Source organism: Athene noctua, chromosome 13 (assembly GCF_965140245.1).
Source record: "Athene noctua chromosome 13, bAthNoc1.hap1.1, whole genome shotgun sequence".
NCBI lineage: Eukaryota > Metazoa > Chordata > Aves > Strigiformes > Strigidae > Athene > Athene noctua.
Window position 1 is genome coordinate 13,424,359 of NC_134049.1, and position 10,843 is coordinate 13,435,201.

At 42.9% G+C, this 10,843-nt stretch overlaps 1 non-coding gene across 1 annotated transcript; it reads right to left on the minus strand.

Moving 5' to 3' along the window:
* Positions 1-10,591: 10,591 nt before the first annotated feature.
* On the minus strand, positions 10,592-10,663 carry TRNAQ-CUG (transfer RNA glutamine (anticodon CUG)). Its single transcript has one exon. It is a non-coding gene; the product is annotated as a tRNA-Gln (tRNA).
* Between the last annotated feature and the right edge of the window lie 180 nt (positions 10,664-10,843).

Genomic DNA, 10,843 nt, shown 5'->3' on the forward strand with positions numbered 1-10,843 from the left:
ACCTCCTCCACATTCCCAACTCATACAAGTTTAATCCCTGGGTCCACTTTCTTCACCTCATCCTGTTTCACCTTCATACTTCTTGTGGTGTTTTTCCAGATGCTTCAGGCAATTTCCATCACTGCATTCACCAAATGCATCTTTTGCCTGCAAATCTGTCCTTTGCATAGAGCCTCTGATATCTTCATTTTCAACAACTTTTCTCTTTTGCTTCATGCATTGCCTTGTCATTGCTTGCCTTTGGGCAAAGGAAGCGATTGAAATTTAGGTTTACAGCTTCTATATGGAAGCTCATTTTCTCAAAAGCATATCCATACCTACTTGCCCTGGAACCAATCGTCCCAAAGTGCTTAATTTCCTTCAAGGGCATGGGCCTTAATGTTGTAATACAACAGATTACCACCTGTAGAAGGACTACTCAAGGAAGTGCTGTGCCCACTATTTGCATTTTACAGGTCAACACAGATTTGCAATGTGATCAACATTTTAGAATTAGCAATAATGGTTACCTGGTGCTCTTTTTCCTTGATAGAGTTACATGAAATGTGAACACCAGCAGAGCCACTGTTGCTCTGAAACCTTTTGTTTCCCATGGTTATAACCATGTCTACCAGTGACAGGCCAAAGCTGTCACTTTTGGTTTCCAATTTCAACACAGTCAGAGAAACCATCCCAAACCCATCCTTTTCTGTTACTCTTAAAGCAAAAACATCTGTGCTAGGATTTATATAAATTCCTTTATTACTTCTATTTCATGGAGGAAAAAGATGTCCTGTCTATTAAGCAATAAACTTAATTGCCCTGGGTCTTGCCTGTACTGGGAATGTATATCAATTTAAATGCATCAGTGTAATAATCAGTCTTATTAAACAAGCTCAGAGCCCTAAAATAGATTGAACACTGTTTTAACGCTTGCATATAGTCATTCATCTTAAAGTTATAATTTACAGGAGCTCATAATGAATACAAACAGAAATTAAAACTGCAGAGGTGCAACAACAAAATATTTAGTGTAACTGATTTTTAAAGTGACAGTTAAGAACCCTCTTCTGTGGTGTATTCAAGGCCTTGGAGGAATATAGTTGGTTGGGATATACCACTTCTTGTTTCAGTGTACTAGAAACAACATATAAAATGTGAACACACTGAGGCCAAACCGACACCTTCGCTGTGCCCACTATACAAAGGGATGTGAACTGAAGTCAGTGAAGAATTTCACCATAGAAATGTAATCCATCAGATGCTAATTTAGGGGGTTTTGAACCTAAAGCCTGCAACTAACATCAAGCACAGCGTATATCTGTTGTTCAGTTTCTGTAACTGAATTGCATTGCATCGACTCCTCTCTGACAACAGTCCCAATAGAAAGGGCAGGTCAAACTGGAAGGGGTCCTATGGAAGGTCCAGTGAGTGACAATTCATTAATGGTATTTAAATTAAACATTGTAGAGCCACAGTAATGCAGCATTTCTTAAATTACTTTGTACACTGTCATTTTCTTGTCATGCAAGGGGAATGACTAATGCACATATGGAAAAATTTGAGGGAGTTCTTAGAAACCATAATGTTTTGCTTGATCATTCATAACCAAATACGTAAAGAACTATTCACCGTATCGCTATTGCGCAGCTTGTATTAGATCTCCATAGTTACACTTGGCATAACAAGTACAAAAACGAAGTGTCTTTGCAGGGCTGATAAGCAGACAGGAAGCAAGCGAACATCTGCTACAGCTTTAGATGGTTTTGCCTTCAGCGGCCGCCGAGAAACTTCAGGCTCTGCATTCCATGGACTGCTTGCTTGGCCTTTGACACTAGCAGCTGTTGAACAGGAGATGTAAAAATGTTATACCTACAGAAAAGGAGGTGCATTATTTTCCAAAGAAGTATTGGGATATTTAATGGGATTTTTTTTCTTTCCCTTTTCTGATGACTAGAAACGCTGGATAGCAGTCACTGCAGATGGGAGTTATCTCCTGAAGGTCAACCACTTCCCATTTTACTATTATTTTTTTCTAATGTTCTGTTTTCCTTTCCAAAACTGTTTTGCTTTGTTTTGTTTTGTTCTGTTTTAAACACCAAAAACAATTGCACCATATACTGAATAGTAATTATAATCATCATAATCTTTGTAAGGAAACCATGTGCTTCCCTGAATTGGGGCTGAGGCTTCCAGTCCAGGCAATCTGTCTTCTTGTAGCAAACAGCATTTCTATAGCATGGACAGCCAAGGAACAGAGTTATACAAAATAAATATCAAACCATTTAGAGCAAACTATTTATTTGTTTAAAGAAAGAGTTGTTGAACAGGATGCTTTAAAAAAGAGCTCAGCCATGCAGTGCAGATTCTCTGCTTGTGTATGTAGAGAAAATCTCTGCTCCAGATAGTTCAGCAGTTCTCCACCTACATAGTATTTTTATTTGCATCGAAAACTACTAACAGAGAACTGCCAGCAGCATATTTCTTAGAGTATTGAGGCCCATGTACTGTAAATGCATCTTTAGGTACTTCCTCTGAGATTGTAAGTTTGCCTAGGAAATTACAACAGTTGTGATGAAATCGGATTTAGCCATATATGGTAGATCCTTTGGATCTGACACAATGAAATGAAAATGCGTTTCAGAGTAGCAATGAGAAAGATGAAGAGACTACTCCAGAGTTACGTAAGTGTAACTGAGAAAAGAATTTTGCCCAGAAATTCTATGTTCTGTGCTTTGTAGTCGTATGCAGTTTTTATACATTCTATTCTTAAATTACAGATGGATGCTGTTTTGCCAGAAAAGAAATGAAATACAAAGATGACTTCAAACATTTGCAGGAGCCATGCTGACACTCAAAATAAAGAAACATCAAGTAACTTTCCTAGTGAGATCATAAAAACAGAGACACGCTGATCAAAGCAAGAAAATGCAAGACTCTTACTCCATCCCTAATACAAGATGCTTTCTCTTTTTGGGACCAGGAATTTACCTGGCACAGAGATGTTCTGATAGTCTACAAACACAGTATATGAGGTGGATACTTTGCCAGTATTTAGTCAGTTAAATGTGGGAATATCCACAAAGCATTAGATTTTAACCCTTGAGACTGGCAAATGACTGATAGGTTATTATTGTTTAATAACAACAACAACAACAACAATAATAATAGTGGTGCCAGTAACATTCATTCTGGCAGAGCCCTACCATAATCCTGAATACTCCCCACAAACACAGAACAGCAGATTGCATTTGCTCTGAACAGTGTACTCTCAAACAGGTAAGAACAAGATGAAAAATACTGAATGAATTTTCACTAGTGGCAAATATCTTAATAATTCTGTGATTTTGGAGGGGCTTGGTTGTATTAAGCCAGAAGGAGTAGCTGGGCACAAAAACAGACTATATAAAGCAGGAAAGGCTACATTATTTGCATGATGATAATGCTATTATTGTCTTCTGGATTTCACAGGGAACTGAATTTTTAAAACTGTATTTATATTAGAATAATTAAATATCTGTCTTGAACTGTGCGCACACTGCATCTAACCAGCTTGGAAACAGGCCAAAACTTGAAGCAATCTTTAGAAGAATTGCAGAATCAATACATCAATTCCCATTAATTCAGTGTCAGAGGAAACAAATGTGTACCTGTCTGAAGCATGTGCATTCCCTGCAGAGATGTACTAAAATAGGCATCTCCTATCTGCCTTCCCTCCCTGTGACCTCCAAATATCAAAAAACAGGGTCAGAATGGGGGAAAACTGGTCTGGCTCCAAAATCTAAATAAGCCAGTTTTAGTAACACAGTATTCTGGCCAAGTTATACACAAACTCTTGGCCAAATCCAAACCATTCCAAACTCTGCCCCATTCACTGCACCAAACTCCTTGTTGCTCCAGTCTCTCCAAAATACATCTCCACTCCAGGGCTGAGAACATCTGGGGAGACTGAGATGGACTTCCTTTCAGTCTTCTAAGCCATAAACCGTAATTCTGCACAGTAGTGAGACAATATTAATGACTAATCATAATCGAGAGTGCATTTTAAACCAGCCAGAATTCTTGATCAATCCGAGATCCATAAAATAAGCTGTGCTCCAAACATCTTGCACATCTTGCTCACTGCACAGCTGGCTACTGAGAAAAATCTTGTCCCAGAACGTTTGCTCAAGCGCAGGAAATGTGTTTGTAGCATCCCAAAGGTGTGCGTACTCACAGAGCTGAGAGTGCAACCTGTCTGGCAACAGCTTTCCGGAGAAAGGAGCAGGCAAGAGGCAACGGGTGATGAGATTAGCCCTCACGGAAGGAGACTCCTGCTTGGAATATCAACACATCTTTTTAGTCTCTCTCATTGTGACTGTTTATGCTTTTATCAAATTTTCAGTTTGCTTCTTCAGCTATGGGACCAGATGGCTCCCATGCATAATGCACTGAATCATGGCAAGGCTTGAGGTATTTGTTATGTATAACAGCAAACACATGCGCTGGACCAGGTTAAACTCTTTCACAGTTAGCATATGGTACATACTGCATATGGATGGTACTACAGCAGGTATCTATATATACATACAGTCAGAAGATTGGAGTATCTTTTCTTCTTGTAGGTTGTCAGGAAAACGACTGTCATACCTTCAACGCAAATCGCAAGAAATAGAGGCAGTGCAGTAACACATGGCACAGGACAGATGCTAGGCACTTCCCGTGATGCGCAGTGCCTGATGGCAAGGAATCCTGGTGGGCCAAGGACAGGAGGCTCTTGTTCCCCCTCTGATTTCCCCTTGCAGCTTGCCATTAAACTGGTGCTGATAGCTTGCCTGGTGCCTCTTTTCACATCCAATAGCCGTGGGCAGTATTTCTGACCAGAAGCACCTACTGAAAAAGGAGATAACCTCACTGTTTGAGAGCATCTTTGCCTCTGGCATTTTTTAAATAGAAAACAAACCTGATTTCCTCCTCACTTGCCTCACATAGATCTGGGTTAAATTCAAGTTGTGGCACCCCTGTGAAACTAGAGTGAATGGGAGGGGTGTTTGCAAGTGCAACAATCATTGCTCTGTGGAGGGTCAGGCTATAGGGTTTATACAGAAGGGGAGTTGTGCTTCAGTGACAAGACCATTAAAACACCCTGTAGTTGTCCCTTACTGATATATTGCAGATACTCATTTCTGAACACTGTAAGACACTGGAATAATGAAAGATACTTTTTAGGAGATGAGTGCTTCAGAGAATTCTAGACTGCCATGCTGGGACTCAGTGCAAGTAACAGATCCCAAGGCGGTTGAGGAATGTCCCAAATAGCACAACTTGATACAGTGTGTGTGCTCTGGGCTGTGCAATGTAGGAGCAGCCAAGCAGCTGGCCCTTTCCAATGGCCACGCTCCGCCCCAACTATTTTCTGGGTTGAGAAAATTATCCTTTGGCTATTTTTCCGCCTGCTCTTCTTAGAATGCATTTGACATGCCCTCTGTGTTTGGAGTGACAGGACACCTCATGAGCGATTGCTGTGCTGGCCTTTGCAGACAGGCACGAGCGCTGGCAAGCAGCAGGACACCCGTCAGGGACTGGAACAGTGACCAGGAATGTCAAAATTGCAGCCTGTGCAGAGCGGCTCTGATGAAGGTTAACGCGTGTTGCCACCACCTTTGAGGTCAGCACTGGGCTCACTTCAGCAGTCCTATAAATAGATGGCCAAGGTTGACTGAGAAGAGGATTTGGCTCTGATGGATCTTGTTTAGCATTCCCAGGAGAGGAAGGCAGATTCTTTTCCTTTTTCTCTTCCCGCCTCTAACCTTGAGTTGGTCTCTGTGGGAAACATTAGTGGCATTTGCCAAAAGAGCTGCCACTGTGAGCCAGATGTCCTGCTGTGTCGCACAAACCATACGTACATGTTTCTTCAACCCGCAAACCCAGACCTAATTCCACTAAAGACTCAAACTAATTCCTCACTGGCAAAACACCTAAAAAACCCCCTTGAGCCTAATTGCTTGAAAACAGTAGGACACCTAGTGGATTCGTAGGGAATATCTTTGGGATTATGAGCAGCATTTTGTCATTTTCTTGGCAAAACTAACTATGAACATGTTTATAGAGGAATCATTGAAATATCGGGGTTTCTATTTAATAAATTAATCTTATTATTGCTGTTACAGCTTCCAGTTTTCCTGAAGAAGTTATTGCACCCTATAAAAAAAGCAATGAGTATTGTTTGAATTACTTAAAAAAAAATAAAATATGAGGAACTGGATGGTTCCCAAGGTCTGGGAACAGGAGAAAGGGTATTCTGCCAGATCAAAGCCATCCCTGTTGTTCCATTTGACAGCTCTCTAATGATCTTAATGAGCAAAGTTTTATAGACTCAGCCTGGCTCCCCGGATAATTGTACAGCTTCACAACAAGCATCGCCATGCTGAGCACAGCCAGCCGGCTCTGTTGGTTTTTTCAGCAGCGAATGAATTGGCCACAGAAATCAAACTGCCTTCTTCATTCCCCAGGGCTGATCTTTTGAATCCAAATTAGAAGATGATGGGATGTGTGATAATGCTTGCACTGCTGTCGTTGACATTGTAGTTGTCTGGTAGTGACACCAACATCAAGCAGATTTTGACCCTAGATAGGAAATAAAACCCTGTGGCAGGGTCTAGTAAGAGGAAGAAGATTTTGAGCCATGTCTCATATTATATCTTGGCCAGCAATTATCCTGGAACTGCCAGTATTATCTTGCTCATATGTCTCTGGAGGCAGCAGACACAGACAAGGAGATGTGTGTGGAGTCCAAAATGGATGCAGGAAACTGATGACTTCATTTTGACAGTCATCACAAGAAACACCAAGTCATCGAGTCTGTTGCATTCAATTCCCATTCCCAAAGCATACTGAAAACTTTCCTTCCTTTCTGCTTACCTTAATATTGTCCTAGTGAAAAAATGTCTCCAGAAGATGGTTAATTTTTCTACAGCCCCTCCCTTCCCACTCTTTCTCCAGTGCTGCAGAGATCCCTAGAGAACAACAAAGCCAGGATGAGATTTGATTTTGCATCAGTCCCTATTCAGATCTGGGTCCTTTTTTGTTCCAACCTCAGGGTTAGGAAAGAAAAGACTGATAGGGAAAAGAATTTTGTTTGGGTCTATTTCTTCTTATATAGTCTTTTCATCTTAGAGCTGTAGAATTAGAAAAGAATATAGCAGATGCTGGAATTCAAATGGGTAATCAACAGAAAAATTCCTATTAACTCCATGCATTTTCATTACTCCTACCTCTGGCATGGAATTACCTGAAAAATAGAACTCCTTGTACATCATAGACCCTTTAATTTGGTCCAAGGTTTTTAAAAAGAGAATTATCTTTTTTTTTTTTTTTTTTATTTCAGTGGATGAATTTTATACTTGAAGGGTTTTTTTCTGACTGACATGTCAAACTGGGGGTAGTGAGTGCGAAGAGTATGCTTTTCTCTAATTTAGCAGCTGGATTGGAAAACTCGAATTATCTGAATAATTGCAATGATTCATGTATTGTCAGAAAATTGCAAAGTATTGATTTGGTTTCCCCCTTAGGAAATATTTCAGCTCTGATAAAACAGAATGGGTTCTGGCACTTCGCTTTTGTCCTTCCTGCATTCTGCCCCGAGGAAGCCAGTGGCTCCTTTTCATCTGGGAAACAGGAATTTGGGTCAACAGCTATTCAAGGACAATTTTGAATTACTGCGATTTCCAATTCCAAATCCTTCCCTGAGCTTTGCAAAGTGATGGGCTTTGCAAAGTGTGAACAGGGATTTCAGAACCAAAAAAGCTGGGACCAGCAGCAAATACTGGCCGTCCCTGTTTCACATTCTTCTGTATCCATGTCAAATACCACTGGTGTGTTCTGCAGAGACCTTGACCTTGTTGTGGGAATGCTACAGCCATCAAAGATGGTGGCATTTGTTAGGCCAGGATTTCTCTCGGGTTCTCAGGAGTCAGTGTCAGGAAGAAAGTGGCAAAATAAAGTGAGAATCAGGTGCAGGGAGAGCATGATGCAGAGAGCCTGGGGCTGAGCAGCTCGGAGATGATAGCTCTAACACACATCTGCACGTTAATGGTGCTGCCGAGGCAAAAGCTGGGGCCTTTTTGGCAGCTGCTGTATGAATTTCCAGAACAGAACCATAAATACATAGTTATGAGTGTGACCTCTGCTTCTTTTCTTCGCTAAATTGAACATCCAAGGGCCAGCTGAGTATCATTCCTTGTCTCTGCTCCAGTTGCTTGGAACGTGCTGCCTCCGCAAATGGTTGTGTCTAAGTACAAACTGAAGAATTACAAGAGAGCTCTAATTCAAGGTTTGCAATGAATTTAGTGTTCCCGCAAGGATGACACTAATGGCAATTAATGCAGCAGAAATGCCAGTGCTGAATGACTGTTCTCACATTAAAAGCTGTCAGTTGAAGAGCACACAATCCTCTGTTATTTCAGGCCTGACCTCTGCTTTTTGGCCATGTTTCATACGCACGGGAGGTGTCCCAGCCCATCCTGTAACTACAGCAGCATGCTCCGGGAGGGGACACAGAGAAAGAGCAGAGCAGCCAAAAACGGTCTGTGCTGACAGCAACATTTCCTGAGGTTTTGTGTATTCTCATCTGGTGCTTGCCTGAACAGGAACAAAATTAACCCAGGTCTGAACAGAATGTAAGACTTTAATTTCTGGAGCTCCCTGCTAGTCCAATGCCATCCTCATGCCCTTCTCTCTGTTGAGTCTTGTGCAGATGCAAAGTTCTTTCTGCTGTTTCAGTTTTCACCATTAAGATTATAAACGATCAAATGCATTTAAACAGGCTTAGCTAGAAATAACCTCTGCTGCTGCTCATAAACGTGGGAATCTGCAGAAATTTTCATGTTACAATGCATGATTGGTAAAAATGCCTCTGCTCTGTAAATGTCTTAATTTCAACAAGTGATAGTAGTACAGCAATGTTTTTTAGCTCAGACAGGAAAGACATTATCCTCACTTTGTGCCCGAAAGTCTTGCTTAGGACAAGCCAGTTCCAGATGAGGAACATTTGCAATTTGGTGCAAGAGGAAGTAACGCTTACGTGTATGAAAAATGTAAATAAAGGGTGTTTCCAGGCTCACAAACAAAACACAAAACACAAAAAGGAGAACAGCTTTTGCAGGAGAATAACTAAAAATACTTCATCTGTGTTATTTTTATTTTTTTAGAACTAATAGCAGCTCTGAAGAATGAAACCAGGCCTGAGAAACATCAGGTGAAAAATAATAGGTTTTTAACAGCAAAGTTCAGTGGAGAACTGCAAATAGGATGTCAGATAGAAACCTTAACTACAGAGTTAAAATATGCCCCAGACACTACACATACAAGTATCCATTATCAATTTTAATCCACTATTCAATGCACTAGGATTGAGAAGCATGGCAGGAGCAGGACAAGCATTTTTAGACTCAAGATTTTGGGTGTTCTGGGTTCATCTGGAGATAAAAAGGATAAATCCAAGACATTGCAGACGTCTACAGACCTGGCTGCCACACTACCTGAGTGCTTTCTGCTCCTGTGAGGTCTGGCGTTGCAATGCCCTTCCTGAACTGGCATGAGCCATTATTCCCACAGGACACGTGGAACAGGGCCTTGGGGATGCGAAGCTCCGAATGCTCAGTGGGTTTGCAAGAAGCTGGAGGTGCATGATCTGCCAGGGCACACCAGTGGCAGGATGTGGGGTGAGCCCAGACCCCTCCGACCTCTCCTGTGTGCTCCTGGAGAGCCTCCACCGGCAGCGCCATGCTCCTGCGGTGTGACACGTCGTTGTCACACGTCATGTGTCTTTGTTATTAGTGCTTTGTTTTCTGTGCTCAGAAGCTCTGAGGCAGTGTGAACTATTTTATTTTTAAATGGCAGAGGATCACGTTATGGTTCGTTATCTTTCTAGCAGACAGTAACTGACGCACAGTGTTGCTGCTGATGCCTGGGGGGTTACTTTCCATGCACAGGAACGATAACACAGCCACTGACTGCAGAGATGGCGATCATACTGCTGCTGCTAATGACAAGCTGGTGGAAAAAGAGCAGTTTTAAGGGCTTTGGTTTAATCATCTGGACAGAAGTGCTATTTTTATCTTCTATTTTATTCTATTTATCTTCTATTTTATTTTCTATATAGGTCTCAAGCCTGCACCAAGGGAAGCCGATGACAAAGCTGGTGTGTCCCATGGTGCAGGGTCAGACGAGGGGGACGACCTTTTGGGAAGGGAGCAGCGGGGTGGGCAGTGGCATGGTGGCACCTGCATGCGCGGCCTCTTCGCACCTCACGAGGTGAAAGAGCTCCTTGGCACCTCTTGATCCATCGGCTTCGCATGCCCCTCTCGGCACAGTTCACTGGATGGATCTGTGATTCCTGGGGGGCTTCCCACCAACTCACCCCAAACTCCAGGTGGTTGTGGGCAGCTCGGGGGTGGAAGCCATCCCCCCGCTCGTGTAGGCAGAAGGGGACCCACACTCGTGGTTGGGGATAGGGCTGTCACACCGCTGTGTGTGAAGGAGCCCGGGGAGCGAGGAGAGTGTTTGGCTATAATTTGGGCAGAAGAGGTTGGGGCAAAAAAAAAGAAAAAAGAGGAAAAAGGAGAGAACAGTCAGGTTCCACCGAGATTTGAACTCGGATCGCTGGATTCAGAGTCCAGAGTGCTAACCATTACACCATGGAACCGCTCTGCCAACACCCCTCCCCGCCAGCCCTAGTCCCTCCCGCGCCCCCTCCCCGCCCCCCGCCGCGGCCCGTCCCCCCCGCCGCGGCCGCCGGGGGCGCGGGACACGGGGGGGCCGTGCGGGCTCCGCAGCCGGACACACCGCCCGCCCCGCCGCGGGCACTGCCGCTTTAAGGGCTGGG